Below are 21,138 nucleotides of genomic sequence, written 5' to 3'. Positions count from 1 at the left end.
TTATATCCATTTGTAGTCTGTTCTTACCCTATCACCATCAGTTTCAGGGTGGCCTTCAGGTAAGCTCAAATTTTGCAGGTATAAATTTGGGTTTTTAAGTTCCATTAAAAAAAGGACATGAGTGAGATTTTTGCTTCAGTGATTAGAAATTACTAGGTACTTTTTAAAAATTTTAAATACTCTTTCTTGGACAAAATTATATCTGTATATATACATGTACACATATTCGTGTGTTAATATATACTAATATGTACACTATGTGTATGTATGTATTTGTATACATATGTTAATGTTTACATTTAATTTAACAAAAGTAGTCTGGTACTTTATATGTTACTTGGGAGGACTTGTCTTCTATAGGAATTTTCTTTAAAATTCACAATGTTTTTGAATTTTCTTCGAAATTTTTAATTAAAAATGCTTCTATATCAGATAATAGGTGTTTTTCATTATTGAGAGATTTATTTATTTATTTTAAGTTGAATGTACTGAAGTTGATTTAACTAAGCTCTTTTACTGATTCAATGTTTGAAAACTATTAATAACTTCCATTAAGTCTCTAACATTTTTGCAGCCCAATATTTATGCACATCCATGATCACATTTATTAGTATAAATTTGTGGCACTATAATTATATATGGTAGAGATGTTTAATACTTTTGGTATTGCCTCATTATTATCCATTAACATTCTGTAATTTATACTTTAACTAGCAGTGGGTCACACTGACCATATATATATATTTCTTAATCCCTCTTCAATAATGTCTCTTAAACTTAGAAAAATAATCTAAGTTACCATTTTTATAATGTTAGTTTCAACTTGTCTTTTCTAATAAGAATATTTGTTGGCAATATATTCAGCTTTGGAACTTGCTTTAAAAAGGTATTCTGACAGAATTTTTCCACCATCATATCCTGTATTTTGACCTTGACATTCAACATTTGATCTCTTAGTGAATTGAATTTTAAAACTTTCAGCAGAAAGAGTCAGGATTGATGGACCAGGTGAGAATTTCCTATACCTGATGTGTGTTGATGATCAAGGTCCTGTTTTTACTTAGAGTAAGAAGAGCAGTTTCCCAAAGATATACCCCAGGGAAGGTGGACAACACTTGCCTTCTGCCTCCCTTCCAATTCTTTCTAATTTTACTTTCCTGTGCTGTGCAAGACATATCCACATCACTTGAGAGATTTGGCAAAATACCCCAGCCTCTCGCCTTACCCTTAAGTCATATCAAACTTCCCAAGATGAGATTAAGGTGTGTGCATTTCAAACATACTCCCGATTGATTCTGCTACCCCTTCCTGGCCCAGAGCCTGGTACCCCTGTGTTGCTGCAATTTCATCATCTTTCTGTCACTGCCTGGATTTATTTTGAATTATGTGGAAAATGCAGATGCTGAGCTCTTTCCATAAATTACTTCGAGGCAGGATGGCCTTGTGCCCCTGCCCCAGGTCTTGGTGGTTTTGAGTAGCAGAGTGCATAGTGCAAAGGGACAGAGGAGAGATTAAGCTTGGGGAATGAGCAGTGAGTAGAACTGGAATTATTCCAGACCCTGGGCCCTCTGAAAGTTATATAGAAAGGGGGGCAGGACTCTGTTTTTATATAAAATCTCCAGCCTATTCCATGAGCCAACATGGGAGTAATTTTTCTCAATGTAGCTCCATCTGTCTTAACATTATTGCTAATTCCTTCTATACTTCTGCTGTGGGTTTATCTCAGTTTTCATTTTCTGTGTCTGGTGAGTGCTCTGCTTTATGAGTACTTAATGAAGCATTTTTTCCCCCTGCTGAAAGTCAGTTTATTGTGATGTTAAGGCCTTCAGAATTGATGAGTTCTCTTCTCAAGGACCTGAAAAGTTATTTTAGGAAAAAAAAAAAAAACCCCTTGAACAGAGAATAACAAAAAGAGACTATTGGTTTCCTTTATTTATTTTATTTTATTTCCTGTGGTTTCTTCTTAGTTTTCAATTTTAGGTCTTCCCCTAGAGCTCCTCCCAGGCCATGGTCTTGCATCAGAGAGTCTAGAAGTTGGAAAGACTGTTGAGTAATGATTTCTGTGCTGGAAGTGAGCCAACCACTTTGACAAGCTGGTATTTTCACTTTTGAATAACGGCAGAAATAAATGAGCCCCTGTCCAGGGACTCACGGGCTCATTGCACCACCTAGAGGCCATTTTGCAACACTGCAAGCTGGCTGCAGACTCTAGATGGAGTTAGCACTCTGTACAGAATTATCTCTGTGTTCCCAAAAGAAATGTCGTCTTCCCTTTACACTCCTCACTGAACTTGAAGGAGAAATTTGAGGCTTGAATAATATTTTGAATCTCTTTGAAGAAAAATTTAATCCATAAGATGAACTGAATTTCTCATTTCATTTCTTCCAAGTTAGGCAATAGCCAGGAAGTGTTAAATGACGTCTTTGGAGTCCTGGGGGTACAGGGTAGGGTGGCTCTAGATTTTAATGTAAGTTTCCCTACTTCTGAGGGAAAATACTTGTGTGGCATCAGTTTCCTCAGCTGTGAAGATGGACAGTGACTTTTCTATTTCAAGGTTGCTGGAGGGCCCTGCCAGGCCATCAGTTGGTGATTAGCATGGCACCTGGATCCCAGGGTATAGTTAACCATGGTGTTTCCCTTCCTTCCTTTTGGGGAACTCACATTATGGTAGTCAAAGGCATGTTTTTGAGTTTTCCAACAAGGCAGAAAGAACAGTTTGTTAATGGATAATGAACCGCAATACCTTTGAGAAGGCAGATGGGCCTCTCATTCCTTCTCAGCACAGCGTCACTATGGAACAGATTTTTCTGATAAAATAACTCCCAAATCTCAATCCAAAGTGACTAAATGTTTGTATGATTCTACAAGACACAGAAAAATACCTGCTTTTTTTTTTTTTTTTTTGGTATCGGGAATTAAACTCAGGGTAACTCAACCACAGTAACTCAACCACTGAGCCACATCTGCAGACCTATTTTGTATTTTATTTAGAGACAGGGTCTCACCGAGTTGCCTAGTGCCTCGCTGTTGCTGAGGCTGGCTTTGAACTCATGATCCTCCTGCCTCAGCCTCCTGAGCCACTGGGATTACAGGTGTGCACCACCGCACCCAACCCTTTCATTTAACTTCACTGAGGACAAAATACACTCTTTATCTTTTTTTTTTTTTTTTGAAGAAATTGTTTCTAAACCATATGATGTGCTTTACCCTATGAAGTTTTATAAACATTTTCCTTAATTTATTCAGGTTTATCTTTAAGGAAAAAAACCAACTGAGATGTGAAGGTAGAAAAGGTAATGGGTAATGATGAAAATATTATTTCAGAATTAAGATTCATGTTCTAATTTTTAAGAGGATTTCTATCTTCTTGCGTGATAGGAGATAATTATGCATAGTTACACAGATATAATTCCACACACAGTACCTGCTGTCATTGGAATATTTTCTTCTTGGATGCCAATGGTAAGGTATGGAGTGAACTGTGTATTTCTGTATTCCTTCCTCCATTTCCATCCCTGTCCCCATACTGCTGAAAGAAGCATCTTCATCTTAGTGCTCCTAGATTTAGCAGTTATTGTGAGAGCGCAGCACTGTGATTCAGCCTAGGCTCCAATTAGGGTGGCCCACATCCCTTTCTGAGGCTCCTACTCCTCTGCTGAGTGACTTGAGCAAGGTACTTGATATTTTCAGCTCTGTTTTCTTTTCTGATGGAGGATACTAATGATCTCTGTCAATAAGTTGGGCAGGTTAAGTTCTTACTTGTAAATTGTTGAGAGCAGTGCTTGGGTACATAGTAAACAGTCCATGAATCGAGCTCTAATAATTAGGATGTTGTGATTATTATTCATATTATGAGTCCCATGACACTGTGACAGATGGGTTAGGGAAATGTGGGAGTAGTAGGTTGTCCCAGGAGGGTGATGAGAAGATGTGGGGTACAGAGTAGCTGTGAAAGATGAAAGAACACTGTGTGCTTGAGAAACCGGGGTTGTTCCGTTCAGCTAGTGTTTACATTGCCTCCAGAGAGAGATGTAGGGTTGGCTTTAGGAGTGAGGGATAGATCATAGAGAGCCATAAATTCAAAAGAGTTGGAAATATACCGTCAGTCCCTGCTGTTCATGGATTCCATACTTAGAAATTCCCCATTCACTAAAATTTGCTAGTAACGTCCAAACAATATTCAAGGTGTTTTGGAAATTATTTTTGTGAGTTGTCCAATGGCTGTTTTCCCCGTTGAATAGGACAACAGGGCAGTGGTCTGCCTTTTGTTTCAGCTCACCTACTGTAAATGAGTCTCCTTTTGTAGTCTATCTAGGGCCACATTTTCCCCATTTCTCTTCTTTGCATTGGTAAGTGTTGCTGTTTAAAATGTCTTGGTGTTGAAGTGTAGTCAGGGGTTCCTAAATGGAACAGGGCTGGAGGGTGCACTTAGGATATTAAATATTTTCTCTATTTTATACAGAAAATACAAATATGTATGCATTAGAAAACTTCCTTCAGGAAGTTTCAAGTTGAATGTAGTCAAGTCAACAATATATATTAAATAAGATGCCTTAAAATAGAAACACAGATAAAAGAAGAATATATATACTGCTAATAGTTGGATTGAGAAGGTCCCCCAAAGACTCAGGTGTTGGAGGGCTGGTCCCTAGTGGGTAGGACAAACTGTAGCGGGTATGGCCTTATTGGAGGAGGTAGGTCACTGGGGTTGTGTATGAGAATGATGACTCTTGTCCCTCTCCCCTACCCCAAACTTTCCTTTCTGGCTAGCATGAGGTGAGCAACTCTATTCTGCCATATGTTCCCCACCATTATATTCTGCCTCAGCACAAGCCCATAGTGATGGGACCAAGCAATCATGGACTGAAACCTCCAAAACCATGAGCCAAAATAACTCTTTCCACTTTTAAGTTGTTGCACCTGAGGTGTTTTGTCACAGCAATGGAAAACTGACTAGCATATATACTACTGACCAGTTGACAAAAGTGTTTTGTGAGCAAGATTTCAAAGGGTCCTTGTTCTGCATTACTCCTAGGAGCAGAGGTTCAGTATTTGCGAATTTAGGGCTTGCTGGAACTTTATAGAATATAACTACTACTAATAAGGAGGATCTACTATACTTAGAAATCCCTGAGTAACTACTGGGCAAGAGGAATCTGCTGCTAAATGGTTTGTACTGAGGTGAAAAGGACACAGTAAAGAATTTCTGCCTATCACTTAGCACTGTGCGGGACAGCGAAGGAATTCATGGGGAGAGCATTATAACTTACTGTGACTTGATTCATTTATTTTAAAGTGAGAGGTTGCCTTAAGCTGCTTCCATACTAAAATACAATGTCCCTGAAATCTGGTGAATTATCATTAAATTTATTCTAGGTAGAGAATTCAGTCTGTAATGAACCTGTCTTACATTAAAGCATCGTGCTCAACAGGACATGGACATAAGATTTGGTCACTGAGAATGTGATTCTTTCCCTTGGAGTACAGGGACAACATTAGTAAGAATCCAGAACACTTTAGTAGGAATCAGAGAAATTAAATTGTGACATTTACCTAATGGCTGTGATGTTCATCCCCTCTGTTTGCAACAAAGCATCTCTAGGCATAAACTAAAGCAAGATTTTGTAAATTTTATCACTTTTCCCTATGTGAATGATTTGATTATTGGGATAGTAATATGCAACAAACACTTTGCTTTTAACTGAGTTACAGATACTTCCCATATATAACAGATCGTGAAAGCAGAAGGACGATATATATGTTTTAAACCCATATTTACTAAAATCCTGTAAATTTTAGCTACATAGAATTAAGGAGATCCCTGGGTGTTCTTCAGGGAGGCTATGGCCAGTGCTAGCGAAGACACCAGCCCCAGAAAGTCCCCACCAACTGAAGTACCCATGGGGGGACATTGGTGAAGGGGTGACCAGGGACCAGGACCCATTTATGGATCATGCCGGGTGAATTCATGGGCAGACACTTTGGGGGAACCAGATCTTACATTATCTGCCTAATTAATGTTTTTCTCTGCTTAGATACCCTCTTTATCCATCTGAAATGCTGCAGATTCCCATTTTAATCATTTCTAGGCAGTGTCTTGCTTCATGGAGGTAACATTGACTTGAACTAGTCAGTAGATTCCCTAGGGAACCACGAGGTGGCGCCAAAGCACAACTATCCGCTCAGAGAGCAAGCGCCCTGAATTCTGGCAGCAATTCCTGGGTAAATTGCAGCCCTGCTTGTGAGCCCACAGGGTTTGAAGCTGTAGAACGGAGTGAGTCAGGGGGCCTCAGAGCCTCTTCAGAGGTCTCCAAATCCATCATGGCGCATGAGCTGTTGATCCAGCACACATATCTCCTGTGTCTTATTATAATTGTTTTCCCTTATGCTATTCATGGAAGTTCTGTAGTGGGGCATAGAAGCCTGTAATCCAGCCTCTGTGGCCCCCAGTGGTTTAGGCAGTTTTGTTGTTCACCTCACTGATTGGCAGGTGACAGTTATAGGTGAAGAGAAGGCCACCAAAATTCTGCCTTTTCTTTTCAGGGTCGACTCTGGTGTGGTCTTGTTTTGGATGTTTGTGGTCAAATCATACAGAGCATGGCATGCAGTCTTTGTGCTTAATTCACCTGCAGAGACTATATCAAACGTTTGTAATTGCACAAGCAGGAAAAATAAATAAATAAATACATACATACATACATACATACATACATACTAACAGCACTGGAAAATTCTCCTGAAGAACCCAAAAAGAACTGATGTCCAGCTTTATTTCCTGTCATCAAACCCAATGTAGAGCATTGCTGCCCAGGGCTACTGTCCAGTGGGCACTTCACACTGATGCTCAAGGTATTGCAGAGCCATCTCCACTTTGGCTTGGTATCATCATAATTCCTAGTGATGGATGGGGGCAGGGAGGGGGGAGAGAGACCAGAAGTACTACGTACAATACTTGTAGGTCTTTTCTTTCCTAATCCATCTTTGCTTCCTGGCTGCATTGGGAAATGATGTCCCAAACTGGTCCAGTATGGCTTGTAGGGGCAACTCTAACAGTGTCCTCTGTCACTGTCTGATGTCAAGAGTCCATTTTTCTTTTTCTTGCAGGACCTGTGTTGTCATTGCCATTTCCATCTGTTTGGTGACTTTGCATGTGTACTTTGTCATTCCCTTCTTCCTATCCCAGCAGGAAACAGCACTGAGCCATCCTAAGATCTCATTTTAGAAGCACCCACCACCTGCAGTGGACATGTGAATCATTATATCTTTAGAATGTTTTGATATTTTTTAAAGAAAAACTTTTAAAAACAAATGAATTATCACACATTGCCGTGACAATATTAGTCTCAGTCTCCTAGTATTTTTCACTGAAATTAATTTTAACTCTTGACAGAATTTCTCAGGGATAGTTTTTGAAGATGGGGTGAGGAGACAGATTTCTTCTACTCCTGGTTTCCCCAGCTGCTTTCCTATTTAGCACCCGTTGCTGAAACCTAGGAGGGACATTCATTTATCTGCTGCTAGAGGCGGATTTGCTTTCTGGCCACGAGAGGGTGCAGTGAGAAAAGGCACTTACATGAGCAGCCAGATGATGCTTTAGAGGGAGCAGCCCTGATGTGCTAGAGAAGGGGGAATACTTAAGCTTCTATGTTGGGTGATTTTAAAAAGTTCAGAAGAACTTCTCCCTGCTTAAAACTTCTTCTTTACATTTTAGCTTAAAATCCACAAAGGTTCTGTCCCCTTTATAGCACGGCTGTGGAAAAGGAGGCAATTTACCAGTAGGGCCAGTTATTCACTTCTTAGAGAATCATACAAATCTTCTTGGTATCTTTTCTTTGTATATGGGACTTTAGAGCAAAAATCATTATCCAGAAGATGAAAAGGTGATGCATGGGGGGAAAGGGCAAGGAAACCTGAGGATTAGTGAAGCCTAAGCATGCTGGTTTTACTTGACAGAAATAAAGCAGAGCTTTTATGGCTGTAGTAGCTTCTGGCACTGGAGTCTAGATTTTGCATCTCAGCTTCATTGCTCATTATTGTGTGACCTTGTACAATTTATCTAGTTTTTTTTTTAAAAATTATTTGTTGATCGACCTTTATTTATTGTTTATTTATTTATTTATATATGGTGCTGAGAATTGAACTCAGTGCCTCACACATGCCAGGCAAGTGTGCTACCACTGAGCCCCAGCTCCAGCCCTTATCTAATGTTTTAATGACTCATTGGTAAGTTGGGTATGCCACTAGTTTTTATTTAGGCTTTTTTTTTTTTGGAGATTAATGAGTTAGTAGATGTCAGTTTCTTAGAAACCTGACAGCATTCATAATATTGACATTACCATTTGGATCTGATAATTGAAATGAGTCAGGGGCCTGCACTGTTTCTGCTGGACAACTAGAGTAGTCTTCCATTTGACAGTAACCAGCTGGGTCACAAAGTAGAAACACAGGGCTTCGACATCAGAGCTAACCCTGGGCGGGTTGACACATCTTCAAATCTGTGAACTAGGGAATCTTCATAAGAGTGCTTAGCAGGGTAGGACCCCTCACAAAACCTCTAAAGAAAGAAGTGATTTCGATTTTTTTTCTCTACACTTTTGCTACCCAGAAACTAGCATGTAGGCAATTTACTAAGTATGTCCTTATTGATCCAGTTTATCAGAGGATTTCAGGATGATTTTCAAAAGTAGTTAAGGCTCACAACCACAGCCTATGGAAAACAGATTTTTCTTTCTGCAACAGGAAGCACTTTTTAATTCGATGATTTCACCCACTATACCCTTTTAAAAGCAAATGTCTCAGACCTAGGCTGGTGATCCTAGGATGAGCAGTTAAGGGGTTCCGGCACCTATGGTGAGTTGTTATGAACACCCAGCACCTCTACCTGTTACGTTTTGCTGTAATTGCCTGGGCTGGTGATTTTGCCCTGGGAGCACCCCATGAGCACAGTACTGGGTATTCTGGGGTGCAGACAGGAGGGCAGAGTTTAGAGAGCCATTATACAGTCCCTGGCTTCCAGTGGACCTTGAATTTGACAGTCTTGAACAGCTGGACTTGAACTTGTTGTGCCTTCTCTTTTTATCTTTTCCCTGAAACACTGTGAAATTGCAATTTATTTTATTTCATTTTCTCCTTTTCCAAATGGTCACCATTTGTCAAGGTGTCCTTCATAGCTCTGAATTTGGTATGTGTGGACATTGGGAGAGAAGGTGTGAGCCGATGTCCAGACTCGGACATGTTTCGTGTCTGAGAGGAAGCAATTTATACACCGAGAGCTGGCTCCATGGCGTGGGATTCTAATTCTGGGGATGGCATTTTGTATGTGTAGGAAGACTGTCAAAACCTTTCCAATGGGAAGGGACAGAACCAATTTGAGAATCGCATGGTTATATAAGAACTGTCCCCGTGCAGGCATCTCACTCTCTGTTCTTATTCATTTTAAAGAAGAGGGAGAAATGCAGGTGGAATTTTCCATGCATTCCTGCAAACCTACTAACTTTCAAAGTGACCCTCAGATGATGCCGGGGACAACATAGTTAAGAACACAAGAGGTGCATGCTAACCTTTGATTTCTTGGTATTCTTGCCTCTTCTCTTGGAATGTTTGCATTACCAAGCTAGTTAGCCTGCTGAGAATAGATCATCTGTAGGTGGTCCAGTGGGGTTTCATTGGTTTCACACTGGTTAAGTGAACAGCAGCTGCAGCCACCCCAGCACCAATAGTGTTTTAGGTGCTTTTGGGGACCTGGGTCAGATGGTTCCCATCTCACTTCATCTCCACAAGCTGCAAAGCGCAGATCCTATAATTCCTACTTCAGAGATGAAGAAAGTGTGACTTTAACAGTTTCAACAGGTTAATAACCTGCCCCAGAGACTGCAGTGTGGAGGCAGGACGAGGACACATGGGCAGACTTCGTTTTCATTCTCGAGTTGTTTAGCTGAAGCTGCTAGAATGGAAGCCAGATGGTAAAATAGAGGAAGAGAGCCTATCTGGGTGTGGCTTGTTTGTGGCCTAAGGTGCTCTAAGGGGTTGCTGAGAACACTCCCCTTCCCTTGGAAGCCTTGAGGAAACCCCAAGGGCTTGTTTCACTATGACCTTGTCATGCCCAGGTTGTCATGCCATTATTGAAGACCCTGCACCAGCCACCTGCTGGCTCCTCCTTCAGGGACTCAGTATGGACGGTTTTCAAACTAAAGCCAGTGGGATCTTGGCCACGTCCTTGTCTGGGGCCAGAAAGCAGAGTACTGCTTACTTGTCACTGGAAACAGTGTCACTTCCAGTTTTCCCAGGGTGCTGGAAAACCTTCCCACAGGCGTGTGGCAGGCAAGTGGCAGTTGCCAGCATCTGGTTCCGTTCCTGCCAGGCTCGGGTTTCCCACCTGGCTTGGCCTCTAGGCTGTGCCGTCCTGCCACTCCAGGAAGAGTGAAATGCTAGCTGGAAGGTCTCACGGAGGTCATGCAGGTAAAACAGGGAGGATGGTTTGGGCTGTCTGTCTGGTTTGGCTCTGCCGTTCTGTTTTTCACTTGTTTGAATTTCACTGACTTCGAGGTTTCTGTGACCTCCTCCTTCTTCCTCCTGGTTTGGAGCCTCTTCCCCTCAGAGATGCCTTCTTTATCACACCTTGTTCACCTTGCTGTGTAGACAAGGGAATGAAGGGAGGCAAGTGCTCTGATGGTTGAGGTTTTGAAACCTGGAAATGATAACCCAGCCCTAGTCCATGTAAACCTGGTCCAGGATAACCTAGAAATTGGCCTGAATATTTTTTGCATCAAGTCTGAAGTTAGTAACTTTGATTTGGATTCCCTGACTCCCCAGCCCTCTCTTGCGTTTATGTGACATGTCATATGCTAAGACCTTTCCTCCTTTGCTCCCTGGAAGGTCTTTCTCACCTTCCCACTGTAGCTATTCCTTGTCAGCATTAGGGAAAAAGAAAAGGGACCAGGATGAAGAAGGCCCCCCACAATTTGATGGCTGGTCCAGAGTGATCCTCCACAGAGAGCATGTTTGGGAGCAGATCTGTTAGGAGAAGAGCCAGGCCAGCCCTCGTGGATAGAAAGCTGTATGGTGGGGCACACTTGTCCCTTCTCCTGGGAGAGCATTTTGAGTAGTGCAGCTGCTCATTGAGGGAAGACCACCTCAGCTGGCTAGGCATGGCTGAGGATCCTCAGCAGGTATCTGATGTGTAGATGAGAGGGCAGTGGGTTTCAGTTGTCTGGCCTGAGGGGATCACTGAAGAGTGGCATCCCCACTGGTCATCTGTAAGTCATCTTGACAGTGGATCATGCAGTGGAATAGGGTCCCATTGGAGTTTAATCTAGTCTAAAAATCAGAGACTCATGAATTGAGTCTTTTTAATGTAATCAATACTTATGAGAATTTATGACATTTAAGGCACAGGACAAATGAAAAGATGAATGAGGGGGGAGCTAAGGTCTTCATGGGACTTATTATTTGTGAACTCCATGACACTCTAAACTTCCATGCATGCTGTTCCCTCTGCTGGAAGTCTCTTCTCTTCTCTAAAGTTCTTGGTTCCATTGTTAATTCTTGTGGGTAAGTCCACCTGGTGCTTCCCTAGCTCCAGGTCCACCCCCCCCACCCGCCACCCCAGTTTCAACATATGTCACCTTGCACTGTTATTACTTATGATCCCTCCAATCAGTAGGACCTCATCTATTTTGCACACCACTGAATCCCTTGCTCCTAGAACCATTCCTGATATTGGATAGACAGATGGTGAGTACATGTTAAATGAGTCAATCAATCAAGTGATGGCTCCACCATTCAAGAAGGGAGACATGTTTATCTGTGTGTGTGCATCTGGGATAACAGGTAGAGGTCGATATATATCATGGGAAAATTACAGGTAGACTATAAAGTGCTCTTGAAATTCCATATGAAGAATATGAAGATGAGAATACGAAGAATATGTTCAGGGAGTCCATGAAACTCTCCAGTGGAGTGTATAATGAAAATGAACCTCAAAATCTCTATTTGGATATGAGTAAGCCAGGGAGGAGAAAGGAGTGCCAGGGTAGGGAACAAGGAGCAGAAGTTTAAAGGATATGAAATTTCCTTCAATGTCTGCTCATTTGAGCCCGGATCATGGAAGACTGTAGCATGCTGGGATGTTTGGATGATATTTGATAATTTTAGATTTGGAGATGATTTTGAATTATTATGGCTAAAGCTAAGGATTTCACTTCAGCAGTAATATAAAGAAGATGGTAGAAAGTTGGAAAAGGGTTGGTATAGTGTTGGACAGAACTAGAAATAGGGACTATAGGGACAGAAGGGAGAACACAAGGTATTAAGTATTGGGGTTTGATAACTGATTGAGTGTAATGTAAGACAATTTACATGGCCAGGGTTTCTCTTTCTGCATTGTTTTAGTCAGCTATTTTGCTGCTGTGACTAAAACACCTGACAAGATCAATTTTAGAAGGAAAAGTTTATTTGGGGGCTCATGGTTTCAAGAGTTCCCAGTTTATAGTTGGCCAACTCCATTCCTTGGAACCTAAGGTGAGGAAGAACATCATGGTGGAAGAGTGTGGCAGAAGAAAGCAGCTGGGGAGATGTTATACTGGGAAGCAGAGAGAGAGAGAGAGAGCCTCTTCTCACCATGACAAAATATGCACCTCAAAGTCATGCCCCCAATGACCCACCTCCTCCAGCCACACCCTACCTGCTTAGTGTCACCACCCAGTTAATCTATATCAGAAGATTAATGCACTGATTAGGTTGAGGCTCTCATAATCCAATTACTTACCTCTAAACTTTCATGTACTATCTCACACATGAGCTTTTGGGGGACACCACATATCTAAACCATAACATACATATAGGAAACATCTTTGGTAAGGAAATGACTTATTCCTTTCTGGATATAGGATGCTATGGTCTGAATGTGTACCTCAAATTCATATATTGAACCTAGTCCCTAAAGAAGTAAGTATTTAGAAGTAAGGCCTTTGGAAGATGATTAATGTTCTTATGAAAGAGGCCAGAGGAAGCTTGTTCACCCTTCCACCATGTGAGGACATTGTGTTCAAGGTGCCATCTTGGAAGCAGAGCAGCCCTCTCTAGACCCTGAATCTGCTGGCACCTTGATCTTGGACTTCTCAGACTCTAGAATTGTGAGAACTAAATTTCTGTGGCTTATAAATTAATTACCCAGTCTACAATATTTCATTATAGCAACCCAAATATACTAAGACATGAGCCATTTGGATTTTTGATGAGACTTTCACTTGGAGACATCCAGAAGACCATTAAAAATAATAATAATGGTTTGCACTTAACATTTGCTCAGTGTGTTCAGTAATTTGGCCAGTGTTTCATGATCTTATTTTAAAGAAAAAGAAACTGTTTGGAGAGGAGAGACAGAGAATCATCTGGGACCCCCAGCCAATATGTAAGACCCATACATGAGACGTGAGACTCCCTTCTTCACCCTTCAAATCCTAGGATGTTTTGAGAACTTTCCTGGTGAAGCCAGAGCCTTGGGGAGCCAGAAGTGCTAACGTCATGTATTCACACAGAGGGACAAGTTGGTGAAACAGCCCTAGGCCACACTGTTGGCTACAGCAGAGAGTGTATAGAAAAAAAGCGAGGTCAGAGGCACCTGTGTTGGGGATGGCCAACAACAGCATTCAGGTAGGAGGAAAAGGCAAAGCCATGGGAGAAAGCTGATTTTAGGTAGGCCCCCAGGGAAACTATGGTCACAGAAACTAGTCAGAGTGTGTTGGATATAGCAGGGGGAAAGAGTAGATGAGAACCAAAGAATGTCTGCTGCATTTGGAGAAGGTACCAAAGGGGAGACCTTTGAGAAAATTGTTTCAGAAGTGCAGATGGGGCCGAGGTCAGATCATAGGGTGCCATCTGGTGTGAATCAATTAGAAATTTGAAGGGTTTCTAGACAGGTAAACGCAAAAAACAGAGGCAGGTGCAGGGGCCATGCCTGTAATCTCAGCAAGTCTGGAAGCTGAGGCAGGAGGATCACAAGTTCAAGGCCAGCCTGGGCAACTTAGACCCTCAACAACTTAGCAAAACCCTGCCTCAAAATATAAAGAACTGGGGATATAGCTCGGTGATAAAGTGCCTCTAGCTTAAGACCCCAGTTGTAAACAAAGGAAAAAAAATTTCCCTGTCAATCCACCACTTCCAAAAAGATAATTTGACCTTTTGTGCATAATGTTTCTGACTTTGTTGTGTGCACACCTTGGAGATGTAGGACTTCACAGTGGAGGTACTCTGAGAGGACAACATAGAGTACTCAAGGTGTATGTTGAAACAGTTTCACAGGTTGTGTGTGTGTGCACAGGGGTGTGTGTGTGTGTGTGTGTGTGTGTGCATGTGTGGTCCATCTGCCAGCGGGGCAGAAGGTGACAGTGAGGGGTAATTGGAAGTGCGTAGCCTGTAACACAGGACTCTGATTTGTTTGTAAGAGCTAGGAAACAAACTATAAAAAGCCCTTGGCACACTCCTATTTCTAGTGGTTCCTAGTGAGTCAGCACTGTGTATATGGCACTGTCTATTTTAGGGCCGAGTATGAGTAAGGATGCTGCCTAAGTCTGCCGATTAACAGGGGGGCTCCCCCTCTAGCTCCTGGCCCTGAAGGGAGCTGCCCTGGTTGCATCTGTCCCCAGGCTCTGAGTCCTTCATTCTCTGATCACAGGATATATCCTTAATCCTACTGTCTACTCCCCTGTCTCTCCATCCTTCATTGTTGTTTACATCACAGATTTTTTATTTTTCATTTGTTTGTTTTTGTTTTTTGGTCCACTTGGTTTGCTTATTAGAAAAAATTACCTCCACCTTAAAAGAAATTTCTGTGACAATGTGAGCCTTATGAAAGCACAGACCACTGGGGGGGGGGGGAGCGGGGGGCGGGGGGCTGGGGCTGGATTAACATCAGGATGTGGGTTTGGCCATGTGGCCCCTGTCTGGTCTGGTCCAGGGGTTTTGAGTTTCCAGAGCTTCCCTTCTGGCAAACTTTCTTTATTTTCCTCCTGAAGAAATCAAGCAGACAACACAGTCAAAGCACTTGGGAAATCCTCAGATCCTCAGCAGTTTTCACAAGATAGATAGTAACTCTCAGGTCAGATTCTTCACATCCCTCACAACAATTCCCTCTTGGAATCTGAGCACACATCTGCAATGTTTTGTTTTGTTTCCATATGTTTAAACCATGGATTTTTAATTTTTACCAGTATTTCTTTCGGCTCAACAATGTTGTACATTCCTAGTAGGGGAAAGCTTTGGAGAGGAAATTATGAAAAAAGCAAAATAAACACACACACACACACACACACACACACAAACCCACTCATAAAAATCCCACTTCTGTAGGCAAAACAGTGGTACTGATGAACAACTTTCCCTGGATCCTTTTTCTGTAAAGATCCTTATTCTTTACATAGCTGAGACTGAGCTCTTAATGTTTGATTTTCCAAAATTCCCGTAAGTCATCAATAAACCTTGATACAGGTGCAGGGGCTGGATAGCATTTCATTAAATGGTTGGACCCTAATTTATTTAAGCATCTCCCTGAATATTCAGGGAATTTTTCATTACATAAAAAGACTTCCATGAACATATGTGTTTAACTATTTGTCTATATTTAGTGTTATTTTCTTAATTTGGATCAAAAATGTAAGAAACTTGGTGAAACTCCTATTTTTTTATTTCCCTTATTTCTGTTTTTTATTTTTAAATTATTCTTCCTGCTTTCCAGAAGATGGGATTTTTGTTCATATTTCTTTCTAACTACTTCTAATTTCTCTTTGTGTTTTTAATTAACTATTCTAATTCTTGTTTGCATTTTAAATTAAGTATTTTAATTCTGAAAGCAGGATGTGCTTAATGAGTAGGATTTAGAAATGTAAATAACTAAAATGATTTAGATGAAAATCAGCCATTCTCATCTACATATAAATAAAACATTTTTGTAGTTTTGGTATATCTTTACAGATGTTATCCAGATATATTCTAAGCTTCTAGAAATAATTGTTCCTTTACTAAAACATGATCAGATAGGTGTTTTTTTTTTTTTTTAAATTCAAACTGAATTTTATTTATGAGATTTCTAAGTGAAAACTTGGAAGAGGGGAGTTTATTATGCCATCTGAGAATGTGCTTAGCTTTATCTGACACAGTATTATGAATGGCTTTCTCTTTTTCATGTCTCAGGTGCAAAACTATGATTAAAAAAAATCCTTCCCTTGTGGAAAGCATATTGAGAAGTGTGCTCTCCCCATTAATCTTGGGGTTAGTAAATATAATTATTACTATTATGTAGTATCCATCTGAGACTATCATCCATGCAGCCTACAGAACAAATACAAGGTGTTGCCCTTGAGAAAATAATTTTTTATGATCAATAGTCTATCATTAGCATAATGTTTATTTTATGCATCTGCAGGCTTTTTATCACTTGAATTGTAGCTTATAAATATTATTGATATTTTCTGCTCTTGTGTCTGCCCTATTGATCTTTTCTGCTCTTCTGTCTGCCACAAAATTTTCTGATAAATATCATCGTTCCTGTTTTATGTAGGTGAAGGACAAACCATAAAGTCATCTCCAGGTATCTGATGGTCCAGTGCGGTCATAGAAAGGTTCATAGTGCAAAACTCTAATCACAGAAATACATACCCAAGTTCTTCTTCAGGCTGACATTCCAGTTAATCCATAAAATCCAATCTGGCAATGTGCCCCTTTCCAAATAAAAATGTAGAATGAGAATATGTCATTCTGTATTGTGACTTGGGTCTTACATGTGTTTTGTAAATCAGATAACTTGATGCATATGTACTTGATTCCTGCCACAAAAATCTTCTGCCATTTATCTTGTTTTCTTTTTAAAATTTTTAGCAACAGTATTAGGCAAGATTTCCTGAATTCTTCCCTGGAAATATGTCTTTTCATCCTTTGGGGAGTTTATTACTGATCTAGGTAGCAGTCTGATTCCATGTAGAGACTGAAGATCAGTTCTTTGAATGATCACAATGGACACCTAATGCCCTTGAGAGCAGCCGTTTCATCCTTATATCATCTGACCAAAGTGCTCATAGAGCCTTTCTGTCCTCAGGGTCCTGTGAACTCCACCATGTCTTTCTTGAATAATGGCACATCCATGGAGACTCATTTTTCTTTAGGTTCAGGGTTCAGGCACATTCAAACTTTGTCCAAACCATAGAGTGATTAATGAAAATCTCAAAAATACATGAGCTAAACTACCCTAATGACAAGCCCTGTGCTTTATGCATATTCTCATAGAAGCTTCTAGTAGAAGGGTAAGCCATAGAGTTGATTACTGTGCCCACTTCCCCCAAGCATTCTGTGCTCCCATCCCTAACAAGAGTTAGCTATCCTCTGGATTTTTTTTTTTTTTAAGGATTTTAATGCATATTGCAAAATTTTCCAAAAGGAACATGGTGACAGTGTATCCTCCATTAGTCTTAGAAAGTGTTCATGAGACTGAACCCTCAGTCATTCTGAAGGCTTTCTTTTGACTTACCAATTTTATAGTTAAAAAAATCTCTGAAGACATCTTTTCTCGAATCACGGCCATGTTTCCCATTTCCCTAATATAGTCTTCTCTTGCTGTTAGGAAGTGCTTTTTTTTTTTTTTTCCTTCCTGCCTCCACTGGCTAGTGAATTTGTCTTTCTTAAAAGAACAAAGTCTGTCTTAATGTTAAGCACTTTCCTCCCTTTGAATAAATGGTTACGAGCTTTGCCTCATTTAACTAAGGCTCATAGATTATTCCAGGTCTGTGTAAACACATCTCAGCAATATCCTTGGGAAGCAGAGCTCCAAGGCCTTGTTGGCTCACTCTCTTCCTGAGTGGTCTTAATCTACACATCACAACGTGGTGGAAGGATTAGACTGAGAAGACCCTCTGACATTAGCTAACCAGGCTGTATAGATACCCAACTTGGAACTGGGATAGAAATTTCCAGAAACTTAATTCTCAGAGCATTCCTTTGAGGAATGAGCTTCTGCTTTTTTTTTTTTTTTTTTTTAAATTCTTCTCTCTTAGTCACTATGATTTCAAGCACTTAATAGTGTTTAGTCTGCCTATAAATTAGCCAAGGCACTTTTTCATTTAATTGAAAGTTAAATTGTCTCATTTTGGTTTTTTTGGTGCATTCACAACTGTGTATTTATAGTAATACAGTTTACCTGTGCTGTCATCATTTTTAACAATCAGAATGTCTTTGGACTAGATGACCAGTAAAAGAAAACCCATTATAGTAATATTGATAGTAAACCAAGTTATTGAATGCAGGGTGCTAAAAGTAAAATACATTATTAGAAGAATGGGTTGAGTTTTATTGAGTTGAGGCAGTTTTATTTAATCAATTTAAAAATTTTTAAAAAGTGAGAAAATAATTCTTAGATTTTTAAAGCTTCATTGATATAAAATTCACACCTCATAAAATTCACTCATTTGAAGTGTATGGGTCAATGCTCTAGTATATTCACACAGTTGGCAGCCCTCTCCAAAATCATTTTAGGATATCAGTATGACCCCGTGGCTGTCACCCCCAGTCTGCTCATTCCCACAGCCCTAGGCAACCACTGGTATACCAACTGCCTGTCTCTATAAATTGGTCTATTTCAGATACTTCATATGAATGAAATCCTATAATATGTGATCTTTTGTTGCTTGGATTCATTCACTTAGCATAATGTTTTCAAGGCTTATGCATGTTACATCGTGCTTCAATGCTTCCTTTCTTTTTATTGTCTAGTTTATATTCATATATATATGGGTATGTACACTAGATGCTATATATGCAGCATCTTTTCTTGTGCTTATTAGTCATTTCCATATCTTCTTTGGAGAAATGTCTACTTGTGTCCTTTGTTCATTTTTGAATTATTTATCATGGAACCATAATAGTTGTGAGTTATTCTAGGCAATAATAGTTATTCTAGATACAAATCAGTGAAAACTTGCAAAATTGTTCTCGCATTCTGTGGATTAGCCTCTCATTTTTTTGATGGTGTTGTTTGAGGCATAGAAGTTTTTATATTTTGGGCTGGGGATGTAGCTGAGTAGTAGAGAGCTTGTTAGAATGCCTGAAGCTCGGGATTCAGTCCCAGCACACACACACACACACACACACACACACATACACACACACACACACAGATTTTTAAATTTGATGATATCTGGTTTGTCTAATCTTTCTTTATTTTTTGTGATTTTGGTGTCATATCTCAGAAGTCATTACTTTATCTAAAGTCACGAATATGTAGACCCATGTTTTATTTTTCCTCAGAGATTCATAACTTTAGCTCTGACATTTAGGTGTTTGGTTCATTTTTAGCTAGTTTTGTATGGTATAAATAAGGGGTCCAACCTCACTTTTTGCCTGTGAATATTCTGTTGTCTCAGCACCATTTGTTGAAAAGACCATTCCTTCCTCATTAAATTGCCTTGGCAACCCTTCCAGAAATCAAGTTGACTACGATTGTGAGGGCTGATTTCTGGATTCTCGATTCTATCTAATTGTGTTTCTGTCTTTGTGCCACCACTACACTGAGTAACTTTGTAGTAAGTTTTGAAATCAGGAAGTGTGAGGTCTGTTGCTTTATCATGCTTTCTATAAGGAGTATTTTGGCAGTGGTTGGATCTCTTGAATTTTTATATGAATTTTAGGATTATCTTGTCAATTTCTATAAAGGAATCTGCTGAGCTATTGATAGGGATTGCATTGAATCTGTAGATCAATTTAGAAAGAGGATTGCCATTCTGACAACATTAAGCCTTCCAATCCGTGCACATAGGATACCTGCACTGGGGTTTTTATAATTTCTTTCTACAATGTTTTATACCTTCAGAAGATAAATTTTGTATTTTTCCCTTTAAATTTGTTCATTATTTTTTATGCTATCATACATGGAATTGTAGAGCCTATCTGTAAAGAAATAGACTTAACATCTTTTCTCATTGAAAAATCTTGTCTGATTGATTGGCTCAATCCAACATTCCCAGAGTTGTGTGGTCCTTCCTTCATCTATGCAGCATGGTTTTCCCTATAAAAGGCTGTGCATAGGGGTTATGTGATTAGCATGACCACTGCAACTCCCTGCCGAACAAATGGACTTTTGTTTGGGACTTTGATATCACACAAATATACCTATCACTGTTGTCTCAGGACTATTCATTTACCTTGTGATAATAAAAGCATTGTGTTATTTTCACAAGTAATACATGGAAAAAATAAGTAATAGTGAAGACTCTGTCTATATAAACCATACTAGTTAGACCTCCCTATCATGTATTGTGGGCCAGTATCAAATGCCATCCTTATATCTTTTATTTATTTATTTAGTTACAGTTGGACACAATCCCATTGTTTCATTTATTTTTATGTGGTGCTAATGATCGAACCCAGGGCCTTGCATGTGCTAGGCGAGCGCTTCATCACTGAGCCACAACCCAATCCCCCTGATCTCTTTTAAAAAGTATAGAAATGGTTTCTGCTTTAAAAGTCTAGTTGGCTGCTACTATGTCATACATTCAGATTGACCACAAACAGGCAAAGTTGTGGCGCCTTTGCCTGAAGGCTATGGGATTGGATTCAGAATAAATAACATCTCCTTAGAAAGTTTTTCATGGCATTGTGGGAAAAGAGATGGAAGACATCCCCACATTGGCCCTCTTCTGTTGTCCACCTACTTTGAATAGACAAACAGTCTGTGCTATATAGTCTCAACTCTTAAATAATTAATATGACAAGTGGTCTAATAAGTGGAATGGAACAAAACAGATAGCAATCTAGTGATTTATGATGGACTTAAACATATTAGGAAATAGACTGTTTTCCTATGGAAAGCTTTTTTTTAAATTACATTTTAGGATATTTTTTTTACCCTTATTGTCTTACTATGTAGAAATATAGAACAATTCATAGGGATCCATATCAACAGCCTTCTGCAGTTTACACTGAGTGTCCAACCACCCCAAACCCTGTCTACCCACATCATTGACTCTGAACCACAGGTGTTCAGGGCAGCTTGTCAGCAGCCCATCATAGACAAAAGGACTCAGCTGAGACCGGAGCTGCAGCCCCAGACACAGCTTCCACTTTAAGCAGAGACAGGAAATCTGCTAAAACAAAGT

General features: G+C 40.0%; 1 protein-coding gene across 2 annotated transcripts in view; it reads left to right on the top strand.

Annotated features, from left to right (window-relative positions):
• Window positions 1–21,138, top strand: part of Elmo1 (engulfment and cell motility 1) — a 557,729-nt gene that overhangs the window by 225,014 nt on the left and 311,577 nt on the right. The window lies entirely within an intron of this gene.

The sequence above is a fragment of the Marmota flaviventris genome, chromosome 1 (genome assembly GCF_047511675.1).
Source record: "Marmota flaviventris isolate mMarFla1 chromosome 1, mMarFla1.hap1, whole genome shotgun sequence".
NCBI lineage: Eukaryota > Metazoa > Chordata > Mammalia > Rodentia > Sciuridae > Marmota > Marmota flaviventris.
The sequence above is the reverse complement of the archived record's forward strand: the minus strand, read 5'-3'. Positions and strand labels throughout refer to the sequence as shown.